General features: G+C 34.7%; 1 long non-coding RNA gene across 1 annotated transcript; it reads right to left on the reverse strand.

The window, feature by feature from the left end:
- Window positions 1-2,406: 2,406 nt before the first annotated feature.
- Window positions 2,407-11,909, reverse strand: LOC145318195 (uncharacterized). The gene is made up of 3 exons (XR_013879249.1): window positions 11,770-11,909; window positions 10,840-10,875; window positions 2,407-2,537 (listed from the first exon to the last, which is right to left on the reverse strand). It is a non-coding gene; the product is annotated as an uncharacterized LOC145318195 (long non-coding RNA).
- Window positions 11,910-15,719: the final 3,810 nt, after the last annotated feature.

Genomic DNA, 15,719 nt, shown 5'->3' on the forward strand with positions numbered 1-15,719 from the left:
GTTCAAAAAGTTTAATTTAAATATTTCTGGAGAGAACAACAAAAACTTTCTTTATACCCCAAATAGTACAAATTCATAGTACGCCCTTGCATCCATTACATAATTATCAGCTGATTTATAGACAGACTGAAAATTAAGTTGCCAACCATTTGAGGGGGGGGGGGGGTTGTACTTTTCATTATATACAAATATCTGACTCTCTGCCTGGGTTTTTATTTTTTTTTTTTTGGGGGGGGGAGATGATTTTCCATTTTGGTCTAATATTTGTATCAGTTGGCAAGTAGAACAGATTATTGATACAGCTAGTGTGTTTTACAGACTGGGGTTCCTCCTCTAAAGTACAAACAAATATTTCAGGTCAAAAGATACAACCCAAACTTATCCTACACATTTTGTTCTGATATCCCAATAAACATAAGGAAATATATGTGAGAAAAACCAAGATTTTGAGAGAATAAGGAAGGTGAAAAGGCAGAATTTATATATTCTCTATACCTCTATTTCAGTTATGATATCCCAATATAAATTAGAAAAATTATCTGAGAAAAAGGAAGAATTAGGGGAATTAAGGAAGAACTTCATAGAATAAGCTAGGTTATCTGAAAATAAGAGAGAATTAGTAAGGAAAAGGAAGAATGTCTTAGAATAAGGTAGATTTTCTTAGAATAAGGAAGAATGTCTTAGAATAAGGTAGATTTTCTTAGAAATAGGAAGTATTTCTTAGAATAAGGAAGAATTTTTTGGAATAAGGTAGATTTTCTTAGAATAAGGAAGAATGTCTTATAATAAGGTAGATTTTCATAGAATTAGGAAGTATTTCTTAGAATAAGGTAGATCTTATTAGAATAAGGAAGAATGTCTTATAATAAGGTAGGTTTTCATAGAATAAGGAAGTATTTCTTAGAATAAGGTAGATCTTATTAGAATAACTAAGAATTTCTTAGAATAAGGAAGAATGTCTTAGAATAAGGTAGATTTTCTTAGAATAAGGAAGAATGTCTTATAATAAGGTAGATTTTTATAGAATTAGAAAGTATTTCTTAGAATAAGGTAGATCTTATCAGAATAACTAAGAATTTCTTAATATAAGGAAGAATGTCTTAGAATAAGGTAGATTTTCTTAGAATAAGGAAGAATGTCTTAGAATAAGGTAGATTTTCTTAGAATAAGGAAGAATTTCTTAGAATAAGGTAGGTTATCTGAGAATAAGGGAGAATTTGTAAGGACAAGGAAGAATTTCTTAGGATAAGGAAGAATGTCTTAGAATAAGGTAGATTTTCTTAGAATAAGGAAGAATTTCTTAGAATAAGGTAGATTATCTGAGAATAAGGAAGAACATGGATTTATTGGGTTAATTTTCTTAGAATTAGGAAGAATAAGTGAGATTTAGGAAGGTGATTTTTATACTCTTTTTCAGATATGTAAGAAAAAGGAGAGTGATTTTTGTCCATATTTGAGATATCTGAGAAAAAGGAAGATGATTTCTGTCCTTTTTGGAAGGGAATTTCTGTCCTTTTTAGGAATGACTTCATTTCCTTCATATGATCCCACCAAAGATATGGAGAAAAATGTAAAAAGAAATACAAAAATAGCCTAAAACCTGCTAAAAAGCGGTTTTACCGCCATTGATGTGTATAGTTAATTGTTCTCCTTAATAATGGGAATGTTGTCAAAAAATTTCAGCCTTTTATCTTTTATAGGAGCCGAGAAAACTAAGACGGACATTTCAAATTATAGAGTAGCTTCACTACTAAAAAGTTAAATTTTTGAGAGAAAAAAGTCAAATTTCGCGTACTTCGGAAAAATTATTTTTCAACAAAATTCTGTTCATGCTCTTTATTACATTTAGCAACTTTTATCTTTAGGGCATGCTGTAATAAGATCAATACGTCAGCGATTTTTTGAAGCTTGAAACTGCCATACCGACTTCGCCTTGAGGCGGGACGAAGTCTGTGCCGTTTTTGAGATCATTTTTGACAAACTTCCCAAAGTCCTTGGTTTACGTCCTTTAAGGGCTTGATCGACTTTTCCGAGATCTCTCTAATGGTCTTGGTCCCATTTAAAAATAATAATTTTTACCATATATTTTTTACAGAAAACCGAAAAAAGCACAGAGTTCGCCCCGCTGTACCCTACCAAGTTCAATATTTAGATCATTTTGCTCAGTGTTAAAGTTTAGATGTCATTACGCCCCACCCCCTTTAACGATTCTATAAGTTTTTAAAAAATGATCCGATGAACATACCCATTACAAAATGTGTCTGTAGAAAACAATTTTTGAGACCATTTTTTAGAGGTAATTAGGACAAAACAAATGACGAAAAACATTTAAAATTTTGAATTGATAGAAAAAGTAAAAATGTGACCTTTTTTCAAAAACGGCATAATTATAATAATGAACATTGCTTAGTCTTACAGCATTTATTTAACAAAGTTACACAAGAGTTTTTCTTTCAAATAAATTACTACTAGTAAATGCCTTGGTTGGTTTCGTCTTGGATTAATTACAGAAGAACCAGTAACAAACTCCAATTAATCTGAAACAGTGCAAACCATACATATCAGGAATAAGGTATAGCCAAAAAGCGAAATAAATCTAAAATGATATTGAGGGGGGGGGGGCAGATAAAAAAGGTCGTCAATTCTACGATGTGTTGCCCCCCAACGACAGCGGTATAAGCTGCATATATGTTTCCTCCAAGCAACTCAATAACTCATTTTTTGTCCTTCATTCTTTATGGGAAATTGGGATTACTCGGCTTCATTTAAATTTTTTTAATTTGTGAAGATTCTTGTGGGCATTCAGAATAAATTTTAAATGGTTAGTTCATCAGTCTGTATTAAAGATATAAGGAATTTCTCAAAGGGAAAAGTGATTTAATTAAATCTTGAAAATTCTTACTAATATTCGGTATGGTGGCGTTGCTACAACTAGAATTTTTGGATCATGGAAAGAAAACAAAGTCATTCCTAAATTAGGACAGAAGTCACCTTCCTAGGAAGGACATAAGTAGCCTTCCTTAAGTGAGAATTTGTTAGATGAAGGGCATAACTTGCCTCCCTTTACAAAGATTTTGCAAGATTAAGTACATAAGTAGCCTCCCTTTACCTCACAAAACCTAGCTTTTTGATCCTTCACATAGCTTGCATAAAATTGGTTTTTGGTCCATCACATAGCAAAATATTGGAAAACTTAGCTTTTGTGTCCTTCACATAGCTAATTCTTGCAAAACATAGCAAATTCTTAGAAAACATAGCAAATTCTTACAAAACATAGCAAATTCTTACAAAACATAGCAAATTCTTGCAAAACATAGCAAATTCTTGCAAAACATAGCAAATTCTTGGAAAACTTAGCTTTTCTGTCCTTCACATAGCTAATTCTTGCAAAACATAGCAAATTCTTACAAAACATAGCAAATTCTTGCAAAACATACCAAATTCTTACAAAACATAGCAAATTCTTGCAAAACATAGCAAATTCTTGCAAAAAATAGCAAATTCTTGCAAAACATAGCAAATTCTTGCAAAACCTAGCTTTTCTGTCCTTCACATAGCTAATTCTTGCAAAACATAGCAAATTCTTACAAAACATAGCAAATTCTTGCAAAACATAGCAAATTCTTGCAAAACATAGCAAATTCTTGGAAAACTAAGCTTTTCTGTCCTTCACATAGCAAATTCTTGCAAAACATAGCAAATTCATGGAAAACTTAGCTTTTCTGTCCTTCACAAGCTAATTCTTGCAAAACATAGCAAATTCTTGGAAAACTTAGCTTTACTGTCCTTCACATAGCTAATTCTTGCATAACATAGCAAATTCTTACAAAACATAGCAAATTCTTACAAAACATAGCAAATTCTTGCAAAACATAGCAAATTCTTGTAATAGGGGTCCGAAACTTAAAAACGAAGTTCCAGCGCGATCTGACCACTGGTTCTTGAGATACGGTGACCTGGTGTCCTTGGTACCAACGGTAAGATTTGGGAAATGGTTTGAATCCTTAGTAAATTTGGCAAAGTCCAAAAATTTTTTGACACTTAAAATATTTTTGACCTGATGTCCTCTCAGTAGGTACGCTTGGTGTCACCTGAGTATTTTTTCTTTAATAATTTGACTAAGTGTTAAAATATTTTAGCCAAATTTACTAAGGATTCGAACCATTTCCCAAATCTTACTGTCGTTACCAAGGACACCAGGTCACCGTATCTTGAGAACCGGTGGTCAGATTGCGCTTAAACTTTGTTTTTGAGTTTGGGACCCCTATTGCAAGAATTTGCTATGTTTTGCAAGAATTTGCTAAGTTTTGTAAGAATTTGCTATGTTTTGCTAAAATTTGCTATGTTTTGTAAGAATTTGCTATGTTTTGCAAGAATTAGCTTGTGAAGGACAGAAAAGCTAAGTTTTCCAAGAATTTGCTATGTTTTGCAAGAATTTGCTATGTTTTGCAAGAATTTACTAAGTTTTGCAATAATTTGCTATGTTTTGCAAGAATTTGCTATGTGAAGGACAGAAAAGCTAAGTTTTGCAAGAATTTGCTATGTTTTGCAAGAATTTGCTATATTTTGCAAGAATTAGCTATGTGAAGGACAGAAAAGCTAAGTTTTCCAAGAATTTGCTATGTTTTGCAAGAATTTGCTATGTTTTGCAAGAATTTGCTATGTTTTGTAAGAATTTGCTATGTTTTGCAAGAATTTGCTATGTTTTGTAAGAATTTGCTATGTTTTGCAAGAATGAGCTATGTGAAGGACAGAAAAGCTAAGTTTTCCAAGAATTTGCTATGTTTTGCAAGAATTTGCTATGTTTTGCAAGAATTTGCTATGTTTTGCAAGAATTTGCTATGTTTTGTAAGAATTTGCTATGTTTTGCAAGAATTAGCTATGTGAAGGACAGAAAAGCTAAGTTTTCCAAGAATTTGCCTTGTTTTGCAAGAATTTGCTATGTTTTGCAAGAATTTGCTATGTTTTGCAAGAATTTGCTATGTTTTGTAAGAATTTGCTATGTTTTGCATGAATTTGCTATGTGAAGGACAGAAAAGCTAAGTTTTCCAAGAATTTGGTATGTTTTGCAAGAATTTGCTATGTTTTGCAAGAAATTGCTATGTTTTGTAAGAATTTGGTATGTTTTGCAAGAATTTGCTATGTTTTGTAAGAATTTGCTATGTTTTGCAAGAATTAGCTATGTGAAGGACAGAAAAGCTAAGTTTTTTAAGAATTTGCTATGTTTTGCAAGAATTTGCTATGTTTTGCAAAAATTTGCTAGGTTTTGTTAGAATTTGCTAGGTTTTGCAAGTATTTGCTATGTTTTGTAAGAATTTGCTATGTGAAGGACAAAAAAGCTAAGTTTTCCAATAAGGGGGGGGGGGGCGTAATGACATTTATTCGTAATCCGTGAGCAAAATGGTCTAAAAATTTAGCTAGACCCTTCAAACTTGGTATATAAGCCTAGTCCTATAGGTATTACATCTAAATGGCAAAAAAATCCAAAATTTTTATTTTAAGGTTAGGTTAGGTAAGAAAAACCCTGCGGAAATGGAGTTTTTAGTCTTTTTTTGGTCTATTTTGATGTGGAAACTTAACTTAAATTGTTTTTTCTTAGGGTTTTAACTTTAATACACTGTATCTATACATATGGACATTATTTAAGATGAATCAGCAAGTCGGGGACCGACCCCAGGGGGCTAGGTGGGTGGCCCGCAGGGGTTAAGTGCCTTTTTCCCAATACATATGTTGTGATACATCTAATTATAGGTTTTTTAGGTCAAGGAACTCAAATTCAGAGCAAATATAAGCATTAGACTAATCTAAAGCTAGCCCCATCGGGCTAGGTTGGTGGCCCGCAGGGGTTAAGTGCATTTTTTCCAATATATATCTTGTTATATATCAAAATATAGGTTTTTTAGGTCAAGAAACTCAAATTCTGAGCGAAAATTAACATTAGACTAACCTGAAGCTAACCCCCCTGGGCTAGGTTGGTTTTCTGCAGGGCTTAAGAGCATTTACCTAACCTAACCTAGAAACTTACTTATATTTTTACATGTTTTTTCTTGAATAAACTTTGTCTATTAATGAGGACTTTATTTAAGATAATCCAGCAAGTCAGGAACCGACCCCAGCGGGCTAGGTTGGTGGCCCGCAGGGGTTAAGTGCATTTTTCCCAATACATATGCTGTGATACATCTAATTATAAGTTTTTTAGGTCAGTTAACTCAAATTCAGAGCTAGAATTAGCATAAGACCAATCTGAAGCTAGGCTAGGGCGGTGGCCCGTAGGGGTTAAATGCATTATTTTCCAATATACATCTTGTTATATATCAAAATATAGGTTTTTAAGGTCAAGAAACTCAAATTCAGAGCTAAAATTAGCATAAGACTTACCTGAAGCTAACCCCTGTGGGCTAGGTAGATCTTCTGCAGGGCTTAAGTACATTTTACCTAACCTAACCTAGAAACTTACTTATTTTTTGTTTTTTTCTTTAAATGAACTGTGTCTATGAATGAGGACATTATTTTAGATGATCTAGCAAGTTGGGGACCTCCTTGGGTCAGCCTCCTGTATGAAGAATCTTTTAAATGATGGCTTTAGGACTGAACACTGTGTATCTATGTAAAACCTAGCCCGCCTGGGTCAGTCCCCGACTTGCTGGATCCTCTTAAATAATGTTCTATGAACAGTTTATTCAATAAAAAACCTTCAAAAAAAAAGTAAGATTCTAGGTTAGGTTTGGTAAAATGCATTTAAGCCTTGCTGGCAACCCACCTATCCCGCAGGGGCTAGCCTCAGATTAGTCTGATTCTATTATTAGCTCTAAATTTGAATTTCTGGACCTAAAAAACTTATGATTTTATGTATGACAGCACATACTTTTTGAAAATGCACTTAACCCTGGCGGGCCACCCACCTAGCCTGCTGGGGGCCGGTCGCTGACTTGATCATCTTAAATAATAAATAGACACAGTTTATTCCAGAAAAAAAAACCCTAAAAAAACAAGTAAGGTTCCAGGTTAAGTTAGGTAAAATGCACTTAAGACTTTAGTCTGATACTTTTATTAGCTGTAAATATGAGTTTCTTGACCTAAAAAACCTATAATTTGATGTATGATAACACATACTTTTTCTAAAAAATGTATTTAACCCCTGCGGGCCACCCGCCTAGCCCGCTGGGGTTGGTCTTCGACTTGCTGGATCATCTGAAATAAGATCCTCATGAATGGACAGTTTATTTGAGAAACAAAACCTAAAAAAAATAATATTAAATGTAAGTTTCTAGGTTAGGTTAGGTAAAATGTACTTATGCCCTGTGGGCAACCCAACTGGCTCGCTAAGGTTAGCTTCAGATTATTCTAATGCTTATTCTGAGCGAAAATTAACATTAGACTAACCTGAAGCTAACCCCCCCCCCGGGCTAGGTTGGTTTTCTGCAGGGCTTAAGAGCATTTACCTAACCTAACCTAGAAACTTACTTATAATTTTACTTGTTTTTTTTTAATAAACTTTGTCTATTAATGATGATTTTATTTAAGATAATCCAGCAAGTCGGGAACCGACCCCAGCGGGCTAGGTTGGTGGCCCGCAGGGGTTAAGTGCATTTTTTCCAATATATATCTTGTAATATATCAAAATATAGGTTTTTCAGGCCAAGAAACTCAAATTCTGAGCGAAAATTAGCATTAGACTAACCTGAAGCTAACCCCCCCGGGCTAGGTTGGTTTTCTGCAGGGCTTAAGAGCATTTACCTAACCTAACCTAGAAACTTACATTTAATATTATTTTTTTTAGGTTTTGTTTCTCAAATAAACTGTCCATTCATGAGGATCTTATTTCAGATGATCCAGCAAGTCGAAGACCAACCCCAGCGGGCTAAATTTTTACAGGTTTTTTTCTTGTATAAACTTGGTCTATAAATGAGGACTTTATTTAAAATGATCCAGAAAGTTGGGGCCTGACTAATCTGAAGCTAGCCCCAGCGGGCTAGGTGGGTGGCCTGCAGGGGTTAAGTGCATTATTTTCCAAAATACATCTTGTGATATATCAAAATATAGGTTTTTAAGGTCAAGAACTCAAATTCAGAGCTAAAATAAGCATTAGAATAATCTGAAGCTAACCTTAGCGAGCCAGTTGGGTTGCCCACAGGGCATAAGTACATTTTACCTAACCTAACCTAGAAACTTACATTTAATATTATTTTTTTAGGTTTTGTTTCTCAAATAAACTGTCCATTCATGAGGATCTTATTTCAGATGATCCAGCAAGTCGAAGACCAACCCCAGCGGGCTAGGCGGGTGGCCCGCAGGGGTTAAATACATTTTTTAGAAAAAGTATGTGTTATCATACATCAAATTATAGGTTTTTTAGGTCAAGAAACTCATATTTACAGCTAATAAAAGTATCAGACTAAAGTCTTAAGTGCATTTTACCTAACTTAACCTGGAAACCTTACTTGTTTTTTTAGGGTTTTTTTTTCTGGAATAAACTGTGTCTATTTATTATTTAAGATGATCAAGTCAGCGACCGGCCCCCAGCAGGCTAGGTGGGTGGCCCGCCAGGGTTAAGTGCATTTTCAAAAAGTATGTGCTGTCATACATAAAATCATAAGTTTTTTAGGTCCAGAAATTCAAATTTAGAGCTAATAATAGAATCAGACTAATCTGAGGCTAGCCCCTGCGGGATAGGTGGGTTGCCAGCAAGGCTTAAATGCATTTTACCAAACCTAACCTAGAATCTTACTTTTTTTTTGAAGGTTTTTTATTGAATAAACTGTTCATAGAACATTATTTAAGAGGATCCAGCAAGTCGGGGACTGACCCAGGCGGGCTAGGTTTTACATAGATACACAGTGTTCAGTCCTAAAGCCATCATTTAAAAGATTCTTCATACAGGAGGCTGACCCAAGGAGGTCCCCAACTTGCTAGATCATCTAAAATAATGTCCTCATTCATAGACACAGTTCATTTAAAGAAAAAAACAAAAAATAAGTAAGTTTCTAGGTTAGGTTAGGTAAAATGTACTTAAGCCCTGCAGAAGATCTACCTAGCCCACAGGGGTTAGCTTCAGGTAAGTCTTATGCTAATTTTAGCTCTGAATTTGAGTTTCTTGACCTTAAAAACCTATATTTTGATATATAACAAGATGTATATTGGAAAATAATGCATTTAACCCCTACGGGCCACCGCCCTAGCCTAGCTTCAGATTGGTCTTATGCTAATTCTAGCTCTGAATTTGAGTTAACTGACCTAAAAAACTTATAATTAGATGTATCACAGCATATGTATTGGGAAAAATGCACTTAACCCCTGCGGGCCACCAACCTAGCCCGCTGGGGTCGGTTCCTGACTTGCTGGATTATCTTAAATAAAGTCCTCATTAATAGACAAAGTTTATTCAAGAAAAAACATGTAAAAATATAAGTAAGTTTCTAGGTTAGGTTAGGTAAATGCTCTTAAGCCCTGCAGAAAACCAACCTAGCCCAGGAGGGTTAGCTTCAGGTTAGTCTAATGTTAATTTTCGCTCAGAATTTGAGTTTCTTGACCTAAAAAACCTATATTTTGATATATAACAAGATATATATTGGAAAAAATGAACTTAACCCCTGCGGGCCACCAACCTAGCCCGATGGGGCTAGCTTCAGATTAGTCTAATGCTTATATTTGCTCTGAATTTGAGTTCCTTGACCTAAAAAACCTATAATTAGATGTATCACAACATATGTATTGGGAAAAATGCACTTTACCCCTGTGGGCCACCCACCTAGCCCCCTGGGGTCGGTCCCCGACTTGCTGAATCATCTTAAATAATGTCCATATGAATGGATACAGTTTATTTAAGTTAAAACCCTAAGAAAAAAACAATTTAAGGTAAGTTTCCACATTAAATAGACCAAAAAAGCCTAAAAACCCCATTTCCGCAGGGTTTTTCTTACCTAACCTAACCTTAAAATAAAAATTTTTGGATTTTTTTGCCATTTAGATGTAATACCTATAGGACTAGGCTTAAATACCAAATTTGAAGGGTCTAGCTAAATATTTAGACCATTTTGCTCACGGATTACGAATAAATGTCATTACGCCCCCCCCCCCCCCCCTTTGCTAGGTTTTGCAAGAATTTGCTATGTTTTGCAAGATGAAGGACATAAGCAGCCTTCCTAATGTAAGAATTTGTCAGACAAAGGACATGAGTCACCTCCCTTAAGTTAGATTTTGTTAGATGAAGGACATAAGTAGCCTTCCTTAGATCAATTTCCAGTGACTTCTGTCCTAATTAGGAATGACTTTGTTTTCTTTCCATGATCTGAATTTTTTAATGCAAAATTATTTCACAAGTGTTATTTTAATGATAAAAAAGCTGAAATTCTCATGAAGATTTTCTTAACAAATGAGCATTAACTCTATTAATTTCTCTATAAGATTGCTCTTAATTTCTTTGCAACAAATCTATGAAATTGTTCTAATGAACTTAATTTTTCATTATTTTCCGATATTAATTTCTATTTGAGCTTAATTTCTTATGGATATTGTCATCATTGTTTGTTTAATAACAATTTATTTGTTGCTTTATAATGAACTAGCGCTACTCCCCAGATGCCTCTAGGGGCACTTGAGGAGGGGGGAGTTGAATTCCAAACCCTATTTTTTTCATTTAGATTTTTTAGTATAGACATTTTTTTATAAGTAAAAAATTTCTCGTGGGAGGTTGGTGGTACCCTCCCCTAAAATAGTTGTGAACCTTCCAGGGACCTCTGAGAAGGAGAAACCGATCGGTTCAGCGGTTAGCGAGATCCTTCGGTACAAACAAACAGACACACAAACATCCTTTTACTTTATCATGTAAAGAATAAACACCTCTCTTGTAACGATTTTTCATAAAGTCCTCTTCGTCTAAAATATAATACATGTTTAATTAATAGAGGAAGGGGAGTTTTTATGCACCCATCTCGTAATCAGTGTGCAAATGGTACTTGAAACTGAATTTTGTCATCCGTTTAGCCGTTTTTTTTGGATGGCAGTTTTCAGGGTTAATCTATCAGTAATTGCGTATTTTGAAACATATTTTTGCTTTAAATCATGTTAAATGATACCAATTTTTGTTTGTAATTCATAGTACCAGCCCCTTACCGGCTAGAAACGGCTGGGAGTGGCTAAGAGTATGATGTATAGATAGGTCTTGTGACGGATTTGCAATGAAAATAGCCTAAAAAGGGCAAAACGGATGAGCTACCAGCAGCTATTTTTCCAACTTTTTGTTCAATTTTGGGGGAAAATAGAACTACCAAGGATTACTCATGCCAAGTTTCATAACGAAATTCGGATTTTAAGTACCAATTGCAATTGCGAGATGAAGTATACTTTAGAGCTGCAGAATAGTTATTTCTCGTATCGTATTATAAACGGCTTTCCGCGGATATAGAATGTACAATTATAAGATTAAAACTAGTTTTTTTAGCCCCGTGGTGCCGAAGGCACCGGCTAATAAAACTAGTTTTAATCTTATGATTGTACATTTCTATATTCGTAGAAAACTGGATATAATACGATGCTAGACATAGTTTTTTCGTATGGATGAGAACCGGTTCCTATCCACCGGATTCGAATGAATACGAGAAAATAATTTATCGTGTGATAGGGATGAAACATTAAAATTAAATTATCAATTAATCAGCGCAAAACAAATGGGGTTTAAATTGTGCAATAACAGTAGAAAAAAAAGTTATTTCTAAAGGACTATTGTAATTTAAATATTTTTTTTCTTCTAATTTTCCTATGTAAAGAGACCTGATGAGTCAGATGGCCCGCTGACAAGTTCAGGCATATCGACAGAATCCATAGATGGAGCATCTTGGTATCCCTCGAAAGAAAACAGGTCCTGCTCGATGGACGTGACAAAATCCTCATCAAAAATCTGGAAGGCCGTGTTTCTTTCTTCTAAAGGTTCTAGTTTTCCAGAAAATTGACAATAAATCTATAAGCCTACCTAATTTTCATTCCAGCTACTAGTTTTGATTGTTTGGCGTTATCCTCTTTTGAAAATTTTTATACCCCCCCCCCCCCCTAGATATACCACACTTTTCTGGGATCTTGTCAGATCAAGTATCAACTGTGGGGAATATCAAAGGATGACTCCATGCAAAATTTGAGCCGGATTCGGCTAAAACCGGCCGTGATTTTTATAAAAAAAAAACCGGTTTTTAGAGGGTATCTGTTATTCGATTCAGCTGGAGCAAAACCGGTTAAAGATACAAAAAAAATTACTTCACATGAAATTTAGCCAATGTAATTGCCTACAAAAATGTACTTCATCATCAACTTGATTGGACAACTCTTTCCCCTCCTAAATGTCCATTAAAATCTCGGAAACGGCAAAAATCGCCAAAAATCACGCCTTCGGCGTCGAATAACGGCTAAACGGTCAGTCGGAGGCGAATCAAACATAAGTAAAGAAATGTCCGCCTCAAAAAGTTGTTCAACATCAAAGAGATGCTTAAAGTCTCTAAAACGACTCCTTCCCCTCCTTTAAGGGGAAAAACTGAAAAAACGTGATTTCCCCCCCCCCAGACAGAACAACTATTTTAGGTTAGGTTTTAGGCTAGGGAGCCGAGCGCTACGGCTAGGGGTACTGCAATTTACACATCCAGCAAATTTACAGTGGATGTGTTTTTGCCAGTGCAATGGATGTATTTATGACAAACTGATTTTTTCTGTATAAATGACAGTAAAATCGATTCTCTTGCCATAAATACATCCAACACTGGCATTTACACATCCATACTTTTTCAATTATATGTCATAAATACATCCGACACAGGCATTTATACATCCATAGAAATTTAATGTAAAATGATTAGAAAACAACTCACTTGTATATTATTGGAGATATAATATATTTGTCAGGTTAAAAAGCATTATGTGATGGATTGTTGTGATGATCTTGATCTTGTCACAATTCTATATATAGGTCGACCAAAATCACCACTCAATAAGTCGGACATATCCCCACTTTCATATTAATTGTGGGGTCTTTGAGGTCCTGTCCCTTGAATCCCTGTACTGGGTATCCATAATACTTCTTTCAAGAAAAAATCATTATCTTGTATTTGGGAATAAGTTATTTCTACATCTGGATTTTTATTTAAATTAAAACATGAAATTTCAGTATCGAGTAATGGAGCATCTACATTTGACTGGTGCCAATGGACAAATTGCCATGTGTCTCTTAAGATACGCATTACTGTAGTACTATAAACTAATAATAAATATCTAAATTATCATTTTATATAGAAATAATTTGACCACTTGCTCAATGCTATTGTTGTTTTGTAGGGCGCAACTTGAGAAAAAGGAAAGGAAGTAAATAGGGGGAGAGTAACTAAAATAGGGCAAAAATTTAAACCTATACATACTGTACAAAATCTAATTAATTGTGAGTATATATTTATAAAAATTAATCTAGATGTGTATGTGCCAGTGTTGGATGTATTTATGACATATAATTGAAAAAGTATGGATGTGTAAATGCCAGTGTCAGATGTATTTTTGGCATGAGAAAAAGGAAGAAAATATTTTGCCAAAAATACATCAACTGTAAATTTGCTGGATGTGTAAGTGCTATAGCCTTTACGGCTAGGCAAGCAATGGATAATATTTATCTAGTAAATCTTGTTTAATTCTTTTTACCAACTCTAAAAAGTAACAGGATGTCTATCTGTATTGTGTAGCAAGGGATCTCGCTAACCGGTGAATTGATATGGTTCTCCCTAATAGTGAGGCTTCTCATAGAATCAGGGAATGTTAAAATATTTTGGGGGAGAGTACAACCAGCCTCTAAGGGAAATCGCCTCTTTTAAAACTAAAATCAACAATGTGTGATCGTAATTCCTCTAATATTTGGTATCTGTAAAAAGCAGTATTAACAGCCAATTCCCTGGAATCCAGATGTTATCGTGTTCCCTAGGTGGAGTTGGGGCCCTGCACCTCATCTCTGTTGGTGGTGGAGGCAGAGACCTGAACCATATTGGTCTCGCTGGTGGTAGGGTTGGGGCCCTAAACCTCATTTGTCTTACTAGTTGAGGTGGTGTAGGGGATCTTCGTTGCGGTATGACTCTACAGCCATCACCATGGATAACATCACCGTCCTTGCTAGCACTAGAGTTAGTAATTGCATTAATTCCATCATCAGACAGGTACTTCTATTAGTAGTATAGATGGATAATTTAATCTTATAATTGAATTTTATAAATCTGTTGACATTTCTCTCATAATAGGCGTTTTCTGAGATATGAGAGGTTTTTTTTAATATGACCCATACCTTAACACCCGTTGGGCCAAATTAATCTTCTTTTTTAATAAAGATATCCAATATCAACCCTGAACCTATATCGAGCTTCCCTTAAATCGGTTCTGTAGTTCTTGAAACTTAAACTTCAGACAAAAAAAACGGGAATAGTCCCTTTCGTGACATCGCACCTTAAGGGGCGATTTGTCGTATTTTTAAAAGGGCTTTTTATAGGTTATTTTAGGTTAGGTTAGGTTATATTGGGTTAGGTGATTGCACCACAGGGTTAGGTAATTGGCCCCACAGGGTTAGAGCCCCCCGCAGGGGCTAGAAATAGGAGAAAATCTACTGTGAAAAATACGAAGAATCGCCCCTTAGGGTGCGATGTGACGAAAGGGACTATACCTGAATTTTTTAAAAGTAAAAACAAATATTTTTTGCGAGTCTTTTTTTCAAGGGTAATTTTTTAGATTGTGGTGTCCTCCACAAAAAAATCTTTTTCCCTGGACCTATGAGAATCTTCAATGTAAAGGAGAAGCATAACTGTTCAGCAGTTAGCGAGATCCTTCGCTTTACAAACACAAACACACTTAAACATCTTCTTACTTTTTTAATTATATAATGAATCCAAACTCAGTCTTTTTATTAACATTTAATCTAATTATCCCATCTTGCAATACAAGACATAAAATAATTTTAAAATATCCTTCCTGTTCTTTTTCTTTTAGATCAGGATGTTGGACACCGACAGAACTCCCGCAGGTTTCTTCTATCTACAGTTGAAATCAAAATTCACACAATTTTGTGATCATGGAAAGAAAACGAAGTAACGGGTCTTATCGTTTTTTCGGTAGCTATTCTCCTTTTTCTAGTCCCTGCGGATGGCTCTCAACCTGCGAGGACTATTTCATAACCCTGCTGGGCAATCATTAACATTTACCTAATCTAAAATAACCCATCAAAAACTACTGTCAAAATACGACGAAAGACGCTACTTTGTTTTCTTACATGATCCTATTTTTTTTTTCTTTTCACGTAGTTCCCTCTCAAAAGGATTCACGTCGACTCTTTACCTTTCATAAAAAAAGAGGTCATGACTGACACATGATATGGACTGGACATGCTTTTTGAAATAATTTGTTTAGGTTGACTTTATGGCTAAAATAAAAATATACTTGTATTGGCCAATTAATCAAAATTATTAGGATATCTAAACAAATAAAATAATAGTTATATCTAGCACCGTATTATAAACGGCTTTCCGCGGATATAGAATGTACAATTATGAGATTGTACATTTTTATATTCGTAGAAAGCTGGATATAATACGATGCTAGACATAGTTTTTTTGTATGGATGAGAACCGGTTCCTGTCCACCGGATTCGAATGAATTATTTCTTTTAACTTGTGAAAAATATTCCTAATTAAGTATATTTTTTCCTAACGCACAAT

This window comes from Acartia tonsa, chromosome 4, assembly GCF_053477335.1.
Source record: "Acartia tonsa isolate MP-2025a chromosome 4, ASM5347733v1, whole genome shotgun sequence".
Classification (NCBI taxonomy): domain Eukaryota; kingdom Metazoa; phylum Arthropoda; class Copepoda; order Calanoida; family Acartiidae; genus Acartia; species Acartia tonsa.